Below are 22,756 nucleotides of genomic sequence, written 5' to 3'. Positions count from 1 at the left end.
GCCTGAATGAATTCCTCACTGTCTCTATTAATTTGCTGTATCCAGAGTTAGGAGAGGCTGGCTTCTCCCTCACACTGGCAGCATGGTGAGGAAATGGCAGTTATGCCTAAAAGCTCACTTTTACTTGAAAACAGAATTCTCAAAATAATTCAGAAGAAACATCTCAGATTTCCAACAGATCCTTCACACACACACACACACACCCCACCACCACCACCACCAACAACAACAACAACAACAACAACGACAACAACAACAATTCAACTCCATCTTTCACTGCCTTCTGTCCCCCACTTCCAAAGAGACTGAACTTACATAGCCTAGAGTTCTGACTCACTGACTCACATGGCTGTAGAGCAATCCCACTAAATCCTGACATAGGCAGGTACATAAAATCCACAAGCCATTTAAGTGGACACACTAGTTGGGAGGAGGTATAACTAATTGAACAGAGAGAACTGGTGTTCTGATGATGCTGAACTCCTGAAAAACATACAAGGGAATTGTAATATAAATATTATAAGAATGGCTAAATAGTTACAATTAGTAAACATAAAGATTTTTCAAAATCTGGCTTCTGTATTTAAGATTCAATCAAGCAATTAAAAAAGAATAGTCACTCCCAAATATTAAATTAGTGTGCATAAAATTCAAACAGAATACATACGCCATAACTCAAAAGGGAAATTAAATTTTAAAAATGAATGAAATATTAAGCCTGGAAGAAATAATAGGAGTCTTACTATATAAATCATCAAGTAATAATAGAAAGACAAAATCATAACACAAATAATGTAGAATTAAAAGTAAGTATAAACTGGGTATACAAAGAACATAATTAAGGGTAGCTATAAACCAGGAGCCCTGGAACAAATAACCAAAAATAGGCTAAATACTGCTCTCATAATTCAGTGACCCTCAGACTGAGTTAAAATCAAAGTTCAAATCAGAGAACTAGAAGATAAATAAAGGAAGTCCTACATAATACACTGTATATTTGTAGTAGAAATCACCGCTAGAGGAAAAAACAAGGGGCTTTGGTTAAAAAAAAAAAAAAAAAAAAAGGAAGAAGAGAAAGAGGAAGAAAGGAAGGAAGGAGGGACGGAGGGAAGGAAAGAAGGAAGGGAGGAAAAGAAAAGCTGTCAAAAAGAAATATATCTAAAGTAAAGTGATTTTTTAAAGAATAAAAATAAAGAGTGACTAAAAACGTATCAAATAAACAACAGCAACAGCAAAACAGAACTGTGACATTGTTAGTACAATATAAAAGAATTCAAATACAAACAACTAACTTACATAAAGGACTTTTAGTCACAATAAAACAGAAATCCCAAAATTTGACATAAAGATACAAACACATATGTATCTAGTAAAGAAAATCAGACTAAATATTTGATAGAATTGACAAACTTGCGAAATGTTGCTGGAGTAATGAGAACAGAAGCAATTATCATGGTTTTATATCTGCATAAACTTGCAAACACGGTTTTATTTTCCTTTGCTTATAAGACTATGTTATTTAATTCAATTTAACTACTTATTAAGCACAGACTATATGCAAGACATTGGTCTACGAATGAAATTTAGGTAGGTAAACATTGATGTAAATTGTAGAACATTGCTCCTGTTTAACTTTCACAAACAGAAAACAATCTATAAATTGAATTTGATGTGATATACTTACAATATTAATGAGTTCAAAAATTATATCATTGACTTTTTAATTAGAAGAAATAGCGAAGTATTTAAAAGCTGAAAGAAAATCCAATTCCTTTTCATAAATTCCTTTTTACTTGGCTAATAGAGACCAATGCAATACAAAATGTCGAAACTATTTGTATAGTTAATAAAAGGAATTCCTATATTTAGCATACAATAACACATTTTATTGTACTTCACTTCATTTTACTTCTCAGAGATTATAATTTGTACAAAATAAAAACTTGCAGCAACCTGTGTCAGGCAAGTCTATTGAAGTTTTTTTCTTCTTCTTTTTTATTCTTTTATTTTTCACTTTTCCTTTTTCCTTTATTCTAAAATAATTTTTAAAAAACAGGATACATGTGCAAAACATGCAGGTTTGTTACATAGGTATATGCGTGTCATGGTGGTTTGCTGCACCTATTAACCCTTCATCTAAGTTCCCTCCCCTCACCTCCCACACCCCAACAGGCCCTGGTGTGTGTTGTTCCGCTCTCTGTGTGCCTGTTTTCTCAATGTTCAACTCCCACTTATGACTGAGAACATGCAGTGTTTGGTTTTCTGTTCCTGTGTTAGTTTGCTAAGGATGATGGCTTCCAGCTTCATCCATGTCCTTGCAAAGAACATGATCTCATTCCTTTTTATGGATGCATAGTGTTCTATGGTATATATTTACCACATTTTCCTTATCCAGTCTATCATTCATTGCCATTTGGGTTGGTTCCATGACTTTGCTGTTGAGAATAGTGCTGCAGTAAAAACATGTGTGCATGTGTCTTTATAGTAGAATGATTTATATTCCTTTGGGTTTATACCCAGTAATGGGATTGCTGTGTCAAATGGTATTTCTGGTTTTAGATCCTTGAGGAATCCCCATACTGTCTTCTACAACAGTTGAACTAATTTACATTCCCACCAACTGTGTAAAGGCACCCCACAGCCTTGCCCGCATCTATTGTTTTCTGACTTTTTAATAATCACATTCTGACTGGCATGAGATGGTATCTCATTGTGGTTTTGATTTGCATTTCTTTAATGATTAGTGATGTTGAGCTGTTTTTCGTATGCTTCTTAGCCACGTAAATGTCTTCTTTTTAGAAGTGTTTGTTCATATACTTTGCCCACTTTTTGATTGGGTTGTCTTTTTCTTGTAAAAATTTGTCTTTTCTCTTGTTTTTAATTCTGGATATTAAACCCTTATCAAATGGGTAGATGCAAAAATTTTCTCTCACTCTATAAGTTGCCTGTTCACTCTGAAGATAGTTTCTTTGGCTGTCCAGAAGCTGTTTAGTTTAATCAGCAGATCCCAATTGTCAATTTTGGCTTTTGGTGCAATTGTTTTTGGCATTTTTGTTTTGAAATCTTTGCCATGTCTATGTCCTAAATGGTAATGACTAGGTTTTCTTCTAGGATTTTTATGGTTTTGGGTTTTACATTTATTTATGTCTTTCATTCCTCTTGAGTATATTTTTGTATAAGGCCTAAGGAAGGGGTCCAGTTTTGGCTTTCAGCATATGGCTAGCCAGTTTTCCCAGACCATTTACTGAATAGGAATCCTTTCCCTATTGCCTGTTTTTGTCAGGTTTGTTGATGATCAGATGGTTGTAGATATGTGATGTTATTTCTGAGGTCTCTGTTCTATTCCGTTGGTCTATATGTCTATTTTGGTACCAGTACCATGCTGTTTTGGTTACTATAGCCTTGTAATACAGTTTGAAGTCAGGTAACATGATGCCTCCACCTTTGTTCTTTTTGGTTAGGATTGTCTTGGCTCTATGGAGTGTTTTTTTATTCCATATAAAATTTAAAATAGTTTTTCCTAATTCTGTGAAGAATGTCCATGTTAGTTTGATGAGAATAGCATTGAAGCTATAAATTACTTTGGGTTGTGTGGCCATTGTCACCATTCTTCCTATCCATGAGGATGGAATATTTTTCCATTTGTTTGTGTCCTCTCTGATTTCCTTGAATAGTGGTTTATAGTTCTTCACAAGGAATGTGAAGAGGTCCTTCACATTCCTTAGCTGTATTCCTAGGTAATTTATTCTCTTTGTAGCGATTGTGAAGGGGAGTACATTCATGATTTTGCTCTCTGCTGGCCTATTGTTGGTGTAAAGGAATGCTTGTGATATTTTTGCACACTGATTTTGTATCCTGAGATTTTGCTGATGTTACCTATCAGTTCAAGAAATTTTGGGGCTGAGATAATGGGGTTTTCTAAATATAAAATCATCTCATCTGCAGAGACAACTTGACTTCCTCTCTTACTATTCGAATACCCTTTATTTTTTTATCTTGCTTGACTGCCTTGGTCAGAACTTCCAATACTATGTTGAATAGGAGTGGTGAGAGAGGACATCTGTGTCTTATACTGGTTTGCAAAAGGAATGATTCTAGCTTTTGCTCATTCAATATGATATTGACTGTGAGTATGTCATACATAGCTCTTATTATTTTGAGATATGTTCCAGCAATACCTAGTTTATTGAGAGTTTTTAACATGAAGTGATGTTGAATTTTATCAAAGGCCTTTTCAGCATCTACTAAGATAATCATATGGTTTATGTCTTTGGTTCTGTTTATCTGATTTGTGTATATTGAACTAGCAGCCTTTTAGCCCAGTGATGAAGCCAACTTGATTGTAGTGGATACGTTTTTTGATGTGCTGCTGGATTTGGTTTGCCAGTATTTTATTGAGGATTTTGCATTGCTGTTGACAAAGTTTATTGGCCTGAAGCTTTCTTTTTTTGTTGTATCTCTGGTAGTTTTCTGTATCAGAATGATGTTGGCTTCATAAAATGAGTTCAGGAGGTCTCTCCTTTTCAGTTATTTGGAATAGTTTCAGAAGGAATGGTACCAACTCCCTTTGTATTTATGGTAGATTTCAGCTGTGAAACCACCTGGTCCTGGGACTTTTTTTTTTTTTTTTTTTTTTAGTTGGTAGGCTATTAATTACTGCGTCCATTTCAGAGCTTGTTATTGGTCTATTCAGAGACTCAACTTCCTGATTTAGTCTTGATAGGGTGTATGCATCCAGGAATTTATCCATTTCTTCTAGATTTTCTAGTTTATTTGCAATTTCTTCTAGATTTTCTAGTTTATTTGCATAGAGATGTTTATAGTATTCTCTGATAGTAGTTTATATTTCTGTAGGGTTGGTGTTGATATCCCCTTTATCATTTTTATTGTGTCTATTTAATTATTCTCTCTCTTATTATTAGTCTAGCTAGCAGTCTATTTTGTTAATTTTTTCAAAAAACCTGGATTTTTTGAAATCCAAGATCCTAGATTCATTGATTTCTTTGGAGGGTTTTTAGTGTTTCTATCCTTCAGTTCTTCTCTTAGTTATTTCTTGTCTTCTGCTAACTTTGGTTACTTTGCTCTTGCCTCTCTAGCTCTTTTAATTGTGATGTTTGGGTTTACATTTGAGATCTTTTTATCTTTCCAATGAGGGAATTTAGTGCTATAAATTTCCCTCTTAACACTGCTTTAGCTGTGTGCCAGAGATTCTGGTACATTGTCTCTTTGTTTTCATTGGTTTCAAATAACATCTTGATTTCTGCCTTAATTTTGTTATTTACCCAGGAGTCATTCATAAGCAGGCTGTTCAAATTTCACGAAATTTTGTAGTTTTGAATGAGTTTCTTAAATCTGAGCTATAATTTGATTGCACCGTGGTCTGAGAAACTGTTATGATTTCAAGTTTTGTATTTGCTAAGGAGTGTTTTACTTCCAATTACGTGGTCAGTTTTAGAATAAGTCCCATGTGACATTGAGAAGGTATAGTCTGTTGATTTGGGATAGAGAGTTCTGTGGACATCTACTAAGTCCACTTGATCCAGATCTGAATTTAGGTCCTGAATATCCTTAATTTTCTGTCTCATTGACCTGTCTAATACTGACAGTGTGGTCAGTATTAGACACACTGGTCAGTATGAGCTCCCACTCTTATTGTGTGGGAGTCTAATTTTATTTTTAGATCTCTAAGAACTTGTTTTGTGAATCTGGGTGCTCCTAATTGGGTCCATATATATTCAGAATAGTTAGCTCTTCTTGTTGAATTGTTCCCTTTACCAATAAATGCTCTTCATTGTCTTTTTTTGATCTTTGTTGGTTTAAAGTCTGTTTTTTCAGAGACTAGGATTGTAACCCATGCTTTTTTATTTTCTTTCCATTTGCTTGGTGAATTTTCTTTCATCCCTTTATTTTGAGCCTGTGTCTTTGCATTTAAGATGGGTCTCCTGAATACAGCAAACCAATGAGTCTTGACTCTTTATTCAATTTTTCAGTCTGTGTCTTTTAATTGGGTAATTTAGACCATTTCTATTTAAGGTTAGTATTGCTATGTGTGAATTTGATCCTGTCATCATGATGCTATTTGGTTATTTTGTGCACTAATTGATGCAGTTTTTTCACAGTGTCATCGGTCTTTATATTTTGGTGTGTTTTTGCAGTGGCTGGTACCAGTTTTCCCTTTTCATATTTAGTGCTTTTTTTCAGGAGCTTTGGCAGAGCAGGCCTGGTGGTAATGAAATCCCTCAGCATTTACTTGTCTGGAAGGGATTTTATTTCTCCTTCACTTATGAAGCTTAATTTGGCTGGATATTAAATTCTGGGTTGAAAATTCTTTTCTTTAAGAACATTGAATATTGGTCCCCACTCTCTTCTGTCTTGTACAGTTTCTGCACAGAGATCTACTGTTATTCTGATGGGCTTCTCTTTTTAGGTAACCTGACCTTTCTCTCTGGCTGCTGTTAACATTTTTTCCTTCATTTCAACCTTGGAAAATCTGATGATTATGTGTATTGGGGTTGATCTTCTCATGGAGTATCTCAATGGTGTTCTCTGTATTTCCTGAATTTGCATGTTGGTCTGTCTCACTAGGTCGGAGAAGTTCTCCTGGATAATATCCTGAAGTGTGTGTTCCAGCTTGTTCCCATTCTCCTCATCTCCTTCTGGTACTCCAATAAATAATAGGTTTGGTCTTTTCACATAGTCTCATATTTCTTGGAGGCTTTGTTCATTCCTTTTCATTCTTTTTTCTCTATTCTTGTCTGCATGTCTTATTTCAGTAAGGTGGACTTCTAACTCTGATATCCTTTCTTCTTCTTGGTTGATTTGGCTGTTGTTATTTATGTATGCTTCATAAAGTTCTCCTGCTGTATTTTTCAGCTCCAAAAGCTCATTTATGTTCCTCTCTAAACTGGTTATTCTAGTTCGCAATTCCTCTAACCTTTTATCAAGGCTCTTAGCTCTTTTGCATTGGGTTAGAACATGCTCATTTAGCTCATCATAGTTTTTTATAACCCATCTTCTAAAGCCTACGTCTGTTAATTCATCCATCTGATCCTCCATCCATTTCTGCCTCCCTGATGGAGAGATATTGTGATCATCTGGAGGAGAATAGGCACTCTGACCTTTTGGGTGTTCAGCATTTTTTCTTTGATTGTTTCCAATCTTCCTGAGTTTATCTAGTTTCAGTCTTTATGGCTTCTGAACTTTGGATAGTGTTTCTGTGGGGGCATTTTTTGTTATTGATGCTATTGTCATTTTCTGCTTGTTTATTTTTCTTTCAATAGTCAGGTCCCTTTTTTGTAGGGCTGCTGCAGTTTGCTGGAGGTTCACTTCAGACCCTATTCATCTGATTCTCTAATGTGCCTGGAGCTGTCACTCAAGGATGCTGGACAACAGCAAAGATAAGTGCCTGCTTCTTTTGGGACCTCTGACCTTGAGGGGCACCAACCTGATGCCAGTAGGGATTGTTCCTGTATAGGGTGTTTGACAACCCCTGTTGGAGGGTCTCACCCAATTGGGTTGCAAGGGGAACATAACCCATTTAAAAAAGTACTTTGTCCGTTAGTGACGAGGTATGCTTTACTGGGGAGAAACCCACTCCTCTGGGCTGCCTGGATTCCTCAGAACTACCAGGAGGAGAGGCTAAGTCTGCTCAGCAGAGACTGCAGCCACCCCTCCTCCCAGGGCCTCAGGCCCAGCGAGGTCCAAATTCTTTCCCTGAACGTCTGGCTGGAGTTATTGGAGATGCTACAGGGAAGCCCCATCCACTAAGGAAGGATGGGTCAGGGTTAGACCTGAAGAGGCACTCTGGCTGCACAGTGCCACAGCCATTGTGTTGGGCTGTTGGGACAGGTCTTGCGACCAAGCCATCCAGCCTCCGTAGCTCCAGAAGAAGAAAAGCACAGCATGGAGCTACAGACATGGGTGTCACCCTACTCCAACACAGGAAGCATAGCACGTTAGGCAGTTGAGAGTCTCAGTGCTGGTTGCTGTCCCTCCCTAAAGGAGCTCCAAAGGCTTAGACAGGAGGCAGCCACCGCCAGTGCTGGCTGCCCCTCCCTCCAGGAGTTCAGTAGACTTAAGCAGACTTCAACTGAGAGGCTGTAAGAATCCCACTCACAATTGAACTGTGGGTTGCACAGTTCCATGGAAAAAGCAGTTTCCCTGGCTTGGTAGCATGCTCACCCACTGCCTCCCTTGGCTGGGGTGAGGGGGTTCCCCTACCCCTTGTAGCTCTCAGGTGGGCCTCCCGCACCACACTGCTCTTCCTTCTCTCCATGGGTCATGCCAGCCTTCTAGTCAATTTTGATAAGAAAATCTGAATAACTTGGTTGCTGGTGAAGGATTGACACATTTGTTATGGTTTTTTTCTGATGACAGCCTCCAAATGGCGTTGCTTCTGGTCAGCAATCTCAGCCCCACCCCCTGAAGTCATTTTTCAACAACACATGCTTACTTCATGACTCTGTCACATTTTGGTAATCCTCACAATATTTCAAATGTTTTTATTTTTATTATATCTATTATGGTGATCTGCAATCAGTGACCTTTGATGTTACTATTGTAAATGTTTTGGGGTGCCATAATCCATGCCCATATAAGATGGCAAACTAAATACACACATGTTCTTACAGCTCCACCACCAGCTTTTCTCCTATATCTGTCCTCTGCTCAGGCCCCACTATTTGCTGAGACACAATATTGAAATCAGGCAAATTGATACCTCTACTTGTTCAAGGGAAAAAAGAGTCACACGTTTCTCACTTTATGTCAAACATTAGAAATGATTAAGCTTCATGAAGAAGGCATGTCAAAAACCGAGATCAGCTGAAAGCAAGCCCTCCTGTGCCAAACAGCTAAGCTGTGAATGCAAAAGCAAAGTTCTTGAAAGAAACTAAAGTGCTGCTCCAGTCAGCAAAGAAACAATAAGAAAGTGAAACAGCCTTATTGCTGAAATGGATCGTTTTAGTGGTCTGGATAGATCAAACCAGCCATAATGTTCTCTTAAACTTAAGTCAAAACCTCATCCAGAGCAAGTACCTACCTCTCTTCAATTCTTTGAAGGCTGAGAAGAGTGAAAAGGCTTCAGAAGAAAAGTTGGAGGGTAGCAGAGGCTAGTTCATGAGATTTAAGGAAAATAGCTGTCTTTAGAACATAAAAGTACGAGGTGAAGCAGTAAGTGCTGATGGAGAAACTGCAATAAGTCATACAGAAGATTTAGCTAAGATCATTGGTGAATGTGGCTACACTGAACAACAGATTTTCAGTACAGATTAAACAGCCTTATAGGAAAGCAGATGCCGCCTAGGACTTTCACCGTTAGAGAGGAGAAGTCAATGCATGGCTTGAGAGCATCAAAAGACAGACTGACTCTTGTTACAGGTTAATGCAGCTGTTAACTTTAAGTGGAATCCAATGCTATTTACCATTTAGAAAATTCCAGGGTCCTTAAGAATGATGCTTAATCTACTCTGCTTATCTACAAATGAACCAAAGCCTGCATGACAGTATACCTGCTTACAGCATGATTTATGAATATGTAAAGCTCACTGTTAAGACCTACTGCTAAGAAAAACAGATTTGTTTCAAAATATTACTGTTTGCTGATAATATATCTGAACACCCAAAAGCTCTGATGGATATGTAAAAAGAAATGAGTGTCTTTTTCATGTCTTCTATATTAGTCCTTTCTCACACACTGCTATACAGAAACACCTGAGACTGACTAATTTATAAAGGAAAGAGCTGTAATTGGCTTACAGTTCTTCAGCTGTACAGGAAGCATGGCAGCATCTGACTGGGTTCTGGGGGGACCTCAAGAAACTTCCAGTCAGGATGGAAGACAAAGAGGGAGCTAGCACTTCATATAGCTGAAGCAGGAGGAAGAGAGAGGGCAGAGAGGTGCTGCACACTTTTAAACACCAGATCTCACGAGAACTCACTCACTCAATCTCATGAGAACAACATCAAGGTGATGGTGCTAAACTATTCATGAAAGATCTACCCCCATGAGACAATGACCTCACAGGAGGCCCTACCTCCAACACTGGGATTAAAATTCAACATGAGATTTGGTGGAGACACAGATTCAAACCATGTTACCTGCTAACACATTTGCAGCGCATGGATTAAGCAGTAATTTTAATTTTCAAGTCTTATTATTTAAGAAATATGTTTCATCAGGCTATAGCTGCTATTAGTAGTGGTTCTTCTGATCTGAGCAAATTCAGTTGAAAACCTTCTTAAAAGCATTCACTATTTTTGATGCAAAGAAGAACATTCAGATTTGGGGGAGAAGTTCAAAGCATCAACATTAACAGGAGTTTGGAAAAAGTTGACTCCAACCCTCATGAATGACATTGAGGGGTTTGAGACTTCAGTGGAAGAAGAAACTGCAGATGTGATGGAAATAGCAAGAGAACTATAATGAGAAGTTAAGCCTGAAGATGTGACTGAATTGCTGCCATCTCATAATAAAACTAAAATAGATGAAAAGTTGATTCCTATTGATAAGCAGAAAAAGTGGTTCCTTGAGATAGAATCTAATCCTGATGAAGATGCTGTGAACGTTGTTGAAAGGTCAACAAAGTTTAAAATATTACATAAACTTAGTTAAAAAGCTGTCACAGAGTTTGAGAGGATTGACTCCAATTTTCAAAGTTCTACTGTGGGTAAAATGCTATCAAATGGCATCACATGCTACAAAGAAATCTTTCATTAAAAAGTCAATTAATAAAAATAGTCAATTAATGTGGGAAACTTCATTATTGTCTTATTTTACGAAAGACACAATGCCACAGCCACCTTAAACTTCAGTATCCACAACCCTGATCAGTCAGCACCCACCAACATCGGGGCAAGACCCTTCACCAGCAAAAAGACTACAACTTGCTAAAGGCTTATATGACCATTAGCATTTTCTAGCAATAAAATATTTCTGAAGGTATGAACATTTTTAATCATAATGCTACTGCACACACAGTAGACTCCAGTATAGTGTCAACGTAATTTCTTTTTTTTTTTTTTTTTGAGACGGAATTTCGCTTTTGTTACCCAGCCTGGAGTGCAATGACGCGATCTCGGCTCACCGCAACCTCCACCTCCTGGGTTCAGGCAATTCTCCTGCCTCAGCCTCCTGAGTAGCTGGGACTACAGGCACGCGCCACCATGCCCAGCTAATTTTTTGTATTTTTAGTAGAGACGGGGTTTCACCAGGATGACCAGGATGGTCTCGATCTCTCGACCTCGTAATCCACCCGCCTCGGCCTCCCAAAGTGCTGAGATTACATCAACGTAATTTTTATATGCACTTGGGGACCAAAAAGTTTGTGTGACTTGCTTTATTGAGACATTCACTTTATTGCAGTGGTCTGGAGCCAAATCCACAGTATCTCTGACATTTGCCTGTATTAAGCATTTATCATCAGCAAACCAGTGAAAAGACCTAGAACCACACACTGAAAGATAATACACTGAATTAATGCAATAGGAGCATGTTTATGAGTTAATAGAATAAGAAATCGTTTAAGTATCGATCATATTTATATAGTAAGATTTATAACTATTGATGTGCTGCTTTAAGATGGCACAATCAAAAAGCTATTTTATTCTTTCTCCCTGTGCTCCTTCAATACCTCTCTAAAATCTAGTTCTTTCCTTAATCCCTTTAATTAAGTCATTTGGCCTTTATAGCACATCTAAGTTACAAGGGTAATCTCATTTCAATAATTAAAATTTCCAGTCCAATCTAATGTAGTATTATGACTTCAAGATGAATTCAATATAAACATATCTCTTGACCTATCTCAGGTCTGCTTTAGGCTTAGAAGCCTGAAGAACAAGAAGTGTATGAAAAAAATAATAGTAAATAAGTAAAGAAAAAACCTCTGACAATGTATAAAAGGGCATCCAAATTTTATTACAATATTGCTGCTAAAAAAAAAAAAAAAAAAAAAAAAAAGAAGAAGAAGAAGGGCTTTAGCAGACTTATTCAGCAATTTTCTCTTGGCAGGAACATTTGATAAGAAAAGAACATGGTCTGAAAATTATTAGACTATTAGATTAAACCTAAATTGAAAGGAATGAATAGCTCCATTAGATGAATAATAGTCAGTGGAGTAGGTGGGTAAAGGACGAATAATTTCTCAAAGCAAGTCTTAATCCCATTAAATGCCAGAAAATGGTTTAAGCAATTCATTGGTAATACTGATTATTTAGCAAAGGAAATTAAAAATCTCGTTACACAAAAATACTGTATTTCAAACAAGTTTGGGGGTTATTTTTCATTGAGAAGTTAACAACTTTTCGTCCCTACTTTCTCTATGCTGCTATTACTGACAGAGAGAAAAGAGATTAAATGAAAAAGGAACAAACATTTGGCTGGAAAGGTGGTGATCTATCCTTGGTGTCCTCTGGGTTTGGTAGATGTTTGCAGTTCACACCTTCTCCTATGAGTCACATTGATGCGTTCATGTGATAGCCCTTCACTGGAAGCTTCCATCTGCAAGCATTGACCAGAGCAACATACTCCAGCTGGCTGCTTTTGGCTCCCCCTCATCATCTGGGCTTCTGAAGTTCTGTTCTTTTTTTACTGGGTCATTTTAACCATCTTGATAGCCACTTGGAAGAAAGCTCCAGAAAAGATCCCACCCACATAGTCCATATCTGGTCTATGGGTGATAACAACTTTTGGCCCCACCACTGATGGTGAAAGTACAGTTGACTTCCCACTTAATCCTGTCTTTTCTCTGCTGCCTCAGACCCATCTAGGCACAGCATTTCATCTTCGCTTTGATATTCTCTTAGATTCTGAAGGCACCTCTCCATATTTCTGAGTAGTTCTCTTGAATTCTTTTTAACATGAAGTGGAGGAATCCCACACATACACTCGTCTCTCATCTTTAGGAGTGGGAGGTCAGTGCAGGATATGTCTTTATACTTCAACAGTTCTCCCTAATGGAATCCTCTCCTTATATTCACTAATCCCTACTCTTTTATAGGACGGAGCTAGAAGACTTCTTATTTTGGCAGAATCAATTTTACAGACATTTATCTCATCCTATATAACTCACTTTAAGTTATGTAAATGCTTACACCTATTGTATGTTTCTGGTCTTTGATATTTCAACTGAAACTCAGAATAAGGAAGAATTCAATTTTAGCATCACAGAGTAAAAGTGAAGGAGAAGACAAACAGCTAAGTTGGATAGGCAACGGAAGATGTTTTGCAAAAGTAAGACTTTTAAAGGAAAAGAGAAGGTAAGCAGAGGATGTTTAGCAGAACTGCTTCCAATCTATTTGCTGGAATTTCTACTCAAACCTGAAAACCCAGAGAAAATAGTATAAGATATTTACAGACCAGAAACATATAGGAGAAACTGTGCCCTCAGCAATCTCATTTACTCATGTATTCATTCCCTTAACAGACATTTATTGAGTGCCTACTATGTTTGGCAAAGGAAGTGCAGAGGTGAAAATAACACTTGCTTCACACAAAGAATTGATAATTTCATGACAGAGACAGACATGCAATGAGGTGTGCCTATAAGGAAAATGGTACAGGACAAAGAAGTTGAAGCTTCAGTGACTGGCTTGTAGAAGAGATTATCAGTAATTGAAACTGACATGAAATAAACTAAGAGGAAACAACATCTTAAAAAGAAAACTGAAAAAATTATTTGATATTTTGGTAAATTCTAAGAAAGGAAAAGGCAAGTTGAAGACTTAATTTATCTTTAAATTCTCTGTTGACTTATAAAATTTGATTGGTTTTCAATAAGAATGAAGAGCTACACAAATGCTAGATAGCTTTAAATAAAGAAAGAGAACGTGATAAACCTAAGAACTTTTTAGCCAACTTGTTTATAGATAATCCAATTGGGGAAAAACATACTGAGAGTTTCCTTTTAGAAAACAGATGCTCTATTTAAAACAAATAAACATGAGCTTACTAAAAGAAAGCCTGGGCCAAAAAGAATTATACCTAACAAAACATTAAATTCAATGGAGCAAAAGATTCAAATGGTGAATGCAGATCATGATTTTTCAAAATAGCAAAAGTCATTTGGCAACCTGTAACTAGAGACAAGGAAGACATAATTACCACAACAAGCATCTAAGAATAACACTCGTGAGCCCTGACCTTCAGGGGTCCGTAGATGGATTATAATCTGGTGTTCCTATGGGCAAGATGGGTGGTCAGGCAACATGAGCAATACAAATGTATTGCTCTTATTACACAACTAAAACAGATCAAGAGCAAGTAAGAAAAAGGCATAGACAGTCGTGGTGGCAGATATGGAGGCTATGGATGGCTCAACAGCAAGACATACAGCTCACCATGGCTTATCTAGTTACTGCAAGTATTTAAAGTCCAACAAGAAAAGCACTGAGATCCTTCCTCTATGAAACTACCCCTCAAGGAAACCAACCAGCAACTTAGTAGCAAAGAACAGCAATTTATTTTGACAAGAATCAACATTTCTTCCAGATTTGGATTTGGCTTTCCTGCCTATAACTTGCTTTTAACATTTTAAGGGTACACATAGTATCTGATTTGCATCATGGGATCCTGCATATGTTACATGTGGAGTCCATTTCTCAGTTTAAGAGGTACCACCATGAGTCTATAGTTGTTGTTGTTGTTTTTTAACAATTTATCAAATTACCCAGAAACAGCTCCTACCTGCAACCTCAGCCTCTAAAAGGCTCGACTGGCAAGGCATTAGTTTGGAGATGTTATCATGCAATGTTTTGACACTGTCATTCAATATCCTTTATATACTTTAAACGAATAAATATTAGTATCCTTGAAATTATTATTATCCCTGAAAAGTAGAGTATTCAGGTCTGGAACTTTACTCATGGAATTAAAAGCAGCTTTCTCACCATTAATCACTCTTGGGAAATTTGTGCTTTCATCAAGCTCTGCTGAACTAGATGTCCTGGTTCTAGGGAAGAGATGTCTGTAACAGAAGACATGCTAAGGCATCCATTAAACTTAAAGTTAGGGCTAGGCTACTGTCTGGTGCTTTTAATACCAGCAGACAAGCAGGTAAAAAAACAGATTTACTATAAAGGTAAAAGAAACTGATCCTGACTATTATGAGCAGACAATACTACTGCTTTACAGCAGAGAAGGGAAGAGTATTTCTGAAATTCAAAAGGTTGACTGGTTTTCTTGGTGCTTCTAAAGGCTAAATGTAAATGTGCCTAATAAGGCATGGTAGCCATGGGTTCCAATCACTTAAGGTGAAGCTCCAGAAAGAGACTTTACCACAATGATTCTTGTGAAAATTTATTTATTAGGGAAATTTCCCTAGGAAAATCTAGTAATAAGAGTACATTAAATGGGACTGGGAATGGGTCATCAAAGGTATGATGCCAGGCAAAGATTCATGGAAACTTTTTTCATTCCACAAGACAGCTCCAGAGACAGTGTATGTTACATCTCAGAGTGGTACTGAACACAGGTAAGAGAATTGGAATACCTATATCCTTTCACCTGCCAGTCATTAAGAGATGTCCCTCATGGTGACATAAATTCCCATGCACTTCTGAGTCTTCCTTTTCTGTAGGCAAACTGGGTTCCAGCAGCCTGATGATTGAGCAGTGGCAATATAATGCAGGTACTGACTGTTGGACATGAAAGAACATTCAGAGGCAGCATGCACCAAAAAATAGTGAAGGGACACAAGAAGATGTGGGCAAGGCAACTGCTACAGTCTCTCTAGGTTATACCACTGGGCAAGCAACAGAGAAGTGCGAGGTGATGGTTGTGAGGTAATTTAAAATCCGTGGTAGAGAAGGGAAATGGTAAATATCATTCATAACCTTGGGACAACTGGAAGTAGCAAAGACTAAAGCTTGCACTTCGGCCTCCCAATCTTTGCAGTGTAAGTAAGGCCTTTGTCTTTTTAAAAAAGTTGTGACCTGCCACCACCGTGACAAATGGAATGTGAGCATGCAAGGAATAGGCTGTAGCAAATGAAGTTAGTGCCCTACCCGTATTCCTTGAGCCTTTCAATTATGGTGCTATTTGGAAATCTTCCAACTGCCAGAATCTGCATCTGTGTGTCTGAAAGCTTATTCTAGATCTCTACAAAACAGTTCTGTTCACAGGTGCAGCAGGCTGGAAATGTCAGGAAATTAACACTTTTTTTTTTTATTTCTCTCTCTTGCTAGAAAGAAGTATCCTTCAACCAACTCTGATTTATAAATACCACTCTCTCTTGCTCCTCTGATGGGCTAATTCTGAAGCATGCATTTTACACAGTTTCCCAGTTTCACTGTAGGATTAAACTTCCATCCTTCATCATGGTAGCCATTTTAAAGTTGTATGTTTTTTTCTAGAAGCTTTTCTTCCTTTTCTCCCTTCCTTATTCCTCTGCTGATGTTTCTTATCCCTTCTCAATAAACTACTTATACTCAAAACTTGTCTTAAGGTCTGTTTCTGGGGTAATTCAAACTATAAGAACAAGTTATATAATTCTTGGGTGCTTTAAGCTAAAGTTTTTATCTAGATCAATTATATAAACACATGGAGTTTCAAGAGAATGATGCGGGAAGAATCTTTGGAGATAGATATTAGAATTATTACCTGTATTACCTGTTGAAAAGAGAGAGAGCATAAGGGTGCCTCCTTCTTCACCTGAAGTATATTAAGGGCTACAGGGATGGACAGGTTTGTATTTTCTGCAGTTTAGAGGCATTGGGAAGTGAACCATCTGAAAAATCTTAACTGAGAAGATATGGACTACTAGTTCCCTCATCCAAAGAGACATAGCCAACCTCTTCAGAGCAAAAAACTTCTTTAGTATGTGAACAAGACATGGGCCATGAAGTAGTAAAACTAGCTCAAGGTAAGTTTGTTTCCAGTAGAATTGCCAATGGGGAATGGCAAATGGTCTCCAACAAAGAGTGTCTGCTTGGAGAGTACTGCTGGAAAGCCAGGAGCTGAAGAGTGAGCAAAAAGCTGGAGGAATAGTGTGCATATAAGAGACATCATATAATTTATAATCGGAGGGACCTAAAGGAAGTTTCCAAAGAATCCATGGTAAGTATAATCTAGGCCTAGAAGTAATGATGGCAGTTTATAACCCATACCAGTAAAATAAGAACTTTCTTCCCTTATTTTTCTTTTCTTCCTTCCTCCAAACTCCAAAAGGTCATAAACAGCAGCTTGCAAGTGGTAGAGTAACCTAGCAAGACAGAGGAGAGAAACCCATTTTATACTTTTCTATAGTGGGCAGGAAGTCTACAGGGCTTACATTTGACCTGGACTGGACATTCCGGTTTTTGTTTTGTTTTGTTTTGTTTTTAATAAAAACTTGGTTTTAAAATTTGAAGAAGGCATTGAACGTTCTATTGCCTAAGATAACCCAGAAACTTCACAGGGCTTATTACTGGTTGAATTGCGGCCCTCCAAAAGTTATGCTAAAGTCTTAACCCCTGGAAGCTGTTAATGTGATCCGATTTGGAAATATGTCAGTACAGATATAATAACTTATGAACAAGTCATTAGGGTGGGCCCTAATTCCGTCAACTAGTGTCCTTTTCTTATAAGAGGAAAGCACCATGCAAAGACATAGGACCAATGGTGATGGAAGTAAAGACAGGAGTGATGCATCTATAAGCTAAGGAGCTCCCGGAATTACTGGAAAGCCACAAGAAACTAGGAAGCATCAAAGAACAATTTTCCTACAGAGAGGGATTCCTCTTTAGAGTAAGTACAGCCCTGAGAACACTTTGATTCTGGACTTCTAGCTTCCAGAAGAGTAAGATAATACATTTTTGCTGTCCTAAGCCAACTAGTTTCTGGCATTTTGTTATGGTAGCCCTACAAACTAACTCCTGCCAGAGATTTCAAATATTTGCAGAAGAAAAACTTTCCTTGCTAAGTAAATGTTAAAATGACAATGAGAACAATCTAAAAATAAAATTAAGAAAACAATTCCATTTACAATAGCCTCATGAATAATAAAATATTCAGTAATACATTTATAGAAGAGGCTCAAGATGTGGACATTGAAAACTATGAAACATCACTGAAAGAATAAGATATAAATACATAAAAGGAAACCTCATATTCAGTGGTTGAGAACATGAATAATATTCAGAGGGTAACATTCTCCAAAGTGGTCTACACAGGCAATGCAGTCTCTGTCAAAACCTTAGCTGATTTTTTTTTTTTTTTTCAGAAATTGAAAACCTTCTTTTTAAATTTATATAGAAATGTAAGAGACTCAGAATACTCAAAACAATCTTGAAAAAGAAGAAAGAAGATTCACACTTCTTGATTCCAAAGCTTATTACAAAGCTACAGAAGTCAAGACAATGTGGTACAGTGCAATGTCTATAAGGATGACATAAAGATCAATGGAATCAATTCCAAAGTCCAGAAATAAACTCTTACATTTATGGTGAATTAAGTTGAGACAAGGATACCCAGAGAATTAAATTTGGGAAGAAGAGTCTTTTCAACCAATTGTGTTGAGACAGCTGGATATTCATATACAAAAGAATAAGGCTAGATTCCTATCTTTCACCATATAGTAAAATCAATATTGTAATAGGTAGAACACTCTAACCAGGAGATTGGTAGACATCTGAAAGGGCAGGCAGAAGAGAGCTTTTATATGTGTGTGTGTGTGTGTGTGTGTGTGTATATATATATATATATATATGAAACATCATGTATATATATATGGAACATCATATATATATATATATATATATATATATATATATATATATATATATTGTGTGTGTGTATATATATATGGAGAAGTAAGCAAGGCTAGACAGAATCAGTGTGAGTAAGTGGGATAAACAAGAGGGATAGGATGGAACCGTAAATCAGGACCTGCTCTACTCTGAGGTCAGATTAATCTCAGGAGGGACGGATAAGAACTGGCTCATGCTGGGAATGGATTAACATTCAGGCATCTGGGAATGACGATAAACTTTACCAAAACATTTCATTAACATGCATTTTGTAATTAACACTGGGGACAAAACAGTCCAGGTAACATTTATGATGCAAAGAACGAACATTTGGAGGGTGTGTTTCTGGCATTCATAGGGAACTAGGGGCATGTGCGACACTTTTCTAGTCACGTGGTGAAAGAGGGCTGTTCTTTGCAGTCAGTCATATCCCAGAACAAAAAAGGGTAAGAGGATTTCTTACATTATTACTATATATTTTCCAGGAGGACAAGGTTTAGTAAAATTCAACACTGTGATTACTTAAATACAAAGATTGCTAATTTCAGCTTCCCAACAGAAGGGAAAGAGAAAGCCACAGTTTTATAGATTTCCGAGACCTAGAACCCCCAAGCAAAGGTATACACTGGAACAAAGAATGAATGAGCTCCAAGAGCTGAGCCAGCTGGAGGAGAACCCAGTCATGTGCCATCCCTAACTCTCTAAGCAAGTCACAGAACCCCCAAATCAGTGACAGGAGACAATCTAGTTTCAGTACAGTGGACTTGGATTGGAAAAATATCTACTAGCCATTGCATATTAAATGGGAGAAACTATGAACATGATTTTCAGAATTAGATCAGAAAAGTGAGGCTGCTAATAACCAAGTTATTATTTGAAGGGCTAAGGACACATCATCAGCCTTGCCAGGGTGATTCATTCTAGGAGTGGGTAGCCCCCACTCTTAGAATGTGTAACAAGAAGGGAAAATGAGAAATGTGGAAAATTCTAGAGCAAGACTCATTGCTCTATAGGCACAGACGAAAATAAAAATTATGGTTATAAAAATGAATTTCTTCACGAAATGCATGAAAATTAAGAAAGAAAATATCTGGTTGGCATTCTTGACATTTTAACAAATTGTCATACAGTTTTAATAAAATTCAAGAAGCTTAGCCTTCAGGATAATATAAAAATCCAGGCACAGTAGCTCATGCCTGTAATCCTAGCACTTTGGGAGGCCAGGGTGGGTGGATCACCTGAGATCACGAGTTTGAGACCAGCCTGGTCAACATGGCGAAACTCCGCCTCTACTAAAAATACAAAAATTAGTTGGGCATGGTGGTTGTACCTGTAATCTCATATACTCGGGAGGCTGAGGCAGGAGAATTGCTTGAACCTGGAAGGCAGAGGTTGAAGCAAGCCAAGATCGAGCCATTGCACTACAGCCTGGGTGACAAGAACGAAACTATCTCTCAAAAAAATAAAAAATTAAAAATTAAATGAAAAAAAGAAAAATCATGAATAAAAGTAGAATGGCATGAAAAACAAAAACAAGGAAGTTTAAAATTCAATTACAATTTGAATTTCACTGAAGGCTATAAAAACAAAACATAGCCCCAAAATTGAATTTCTAGTGTGAAAGAAAAACACAGCACTCATTAACAATGCAGAGAAAAAAGACAAACACAACATAAGAAGTAATTTTAAGCTAGAAATCACAGATGTTAAAATGAAAGAATAATATTCAGAGATACAGTACAATAAAAATTTTCTCAAATAACAAAAAGGGAAATTCTTCAATCCAAAGGAGCCTTCAGTTACAAGTAATTTCAGTGAAATAAAAAGTCAAACTTGTACCTAACCTAGTAATTTTTTTACTTAAGTGTTAATGTTGTTTTAATCTTCAAATCATTCAACAGTCTTTCAAATAATTTTTTTTAATTACAAAAGAGAGAAAAGGGAAAGGAAAATCATGATTAGGAATTAGAAAGAAGGTGGAAGATAAAAATGAAAGTTCGGTTTTTGTTGAATATTTGCTATCATTCCTTTTTATTAAGAGGAATATAAAACAGTTGCACAATAGTATTTTGGGAAAAAAAGGAAAAAGTTCAAAAGCTGATCTAAGTTTGAACCCCAAAAACAAACTATGGACTAAACTGAACTATAACTACATGTATCACAAAATTTACCTCAAAATAACACTCCTAATATAGATAGCAATTTAAACCAGCTCCTTTAAATTTCTGAGTAGCAGAAAATTTGAAAAGATGTAATCACCTCTAAGTTATGCAAAATTATGAAAAAGCGTTTAAGTCATCTTATCCATGAACTTAATATCACACACACATGCATGCACAAAAACACATACACATACCAGTAATAGTTTCTAATTTTACTAATAATAATAGAAACGAATTTCCCCAAAACCAATGATAATATTCAGGTACGCTTCTTTGTGCTGCAATTTTTTTCTAGAAACTACTGAAATAACGAAAGAAGAAAATGAAAAATAACAGCTGCACCCTTTGTCAAAGAGGACACAATTAACAGAAATAAAGGGGAAAGCTGTATCTATAAGCATGTTCATAGCTTTATTATTTAACTAGAGTAATTAAAAATTAGAACCAACCTTAATCCAACAATTAACATACATTTCTTTTTATCTTTGAGAACACATGGACACCTGGAGGGGAGCAACACACACTGGGGCCTGTTGGTTGGAGAGGAAGGGAGAACAGCAGAAAAAACAGCTAATGCATCCTGGGCTTAATACCTAGGTGACGGTTTGAAAGATGAAGCAAATCACCATGACGTACATTAACCTATGTAACAAACCCGTATGTCCTGCACATGTGCATCAGAACTTAAAATAAAATAAATTTAAAATACCCATTCCTGAGTCATACAGATGATACTCCAGACATGAAATAGCTTTCCCCTGTACTCGCCCCAGCTCAATATTATTCATAATTTTCATATCTTTTTTTGAAATCATATCCATCCAAATGCCTGTTCAGACTATTAGACCAAATACATACATGTTTTTTACAACATTTATCTATGCATATAAACCCATACTTTGGCTAGAAGACTTACCTTAATTAGTTTTTTAATTTTATGTTTTATGTATTTACATGAACTTCACAAATACACTATATCACAGGCACTAAGATGCTGCAATGAAATATTTGCTTAGCAAATATCAGTGAAAACAGAGCAACCATGTGTATTTATAATCTATTGGGGGAAAGAAATCAAGCATTTATATTTAGACTAGAAATGCATGTGCAAGCTTCAGTATTTTCAGAAATGTTTTCCTCTGTTTTCAGCTTCTTTGGTAATGAGCAAATAAAGCATCCTGTCATCTAAAATATAAAGGTAAGGGATTTGGAAACAAGACATGCCACGTGAGCATTTTTTCTGTGCAATGCCTGAGTCAAATCTACAGAAGAGAAAGGAGGCTTGTAATGAGACATAAGTAGTTGTGAGAAAAGACATCACCGGCAGCTTCCTGACAGAAAGACTGAGATTTAATCACCCGAAGCTGCTTTTGCAGCCGCTGCTGAGGCATGTTAGCTTCACTGTCAAGGAGCAGGATGCCTGTCAAGACCGCAGTAAAGCAAACAGAATTGCTGCCAACGTGCTGCCTACGGACGGCAGATGAGCCTCATATGCCATTTATTTTACTTCTGTACATTTTGATCTTGTGTTGTGTTATCTATAGAAAACACCAAGCCTGTATATCACTACAAAGGAACATCAAGAGAGAAAATATTGTTATTAAGCCTATGAAAAGGGAGACAAAGTTTCTCTGGAGTTATTTAAGATACTCAACAGAATCCTGCTGAGCAAAGCAGAGATTTATTTTAATCATAACTTCAAAAGCACTTTAAAGGCATGTAATTAAAAATTTTGACTTGGAAGGAGAGACGAGATAATGAACTTTATATATTTTGTGTATTACAGTAATAGTTCCATATATAGAGAGGCTCCTTAAGTCAGCTAAGTCAGCAATAGTTCCATATGTAAGAATGTCCCTTAAATCACACTGCTT

Source organism: Saimiri boliviensis, chromosome 3 (genome assembly GCF_048565385.1).
Source record: "Saimiri boliviensis isolate mSaiBol1 chromosome 3, mSaiBol1.pri, whole genome shotgun sequence".
NCBI classification, from domain to species: Eukaryota; Metazoa; Chordata; class Mammalia; order Primates; family Cebidae; genus Saimiri; species Saimiri boliviensis.
This window is presented reverse-complemented; position numbering follows the sequence as displayed.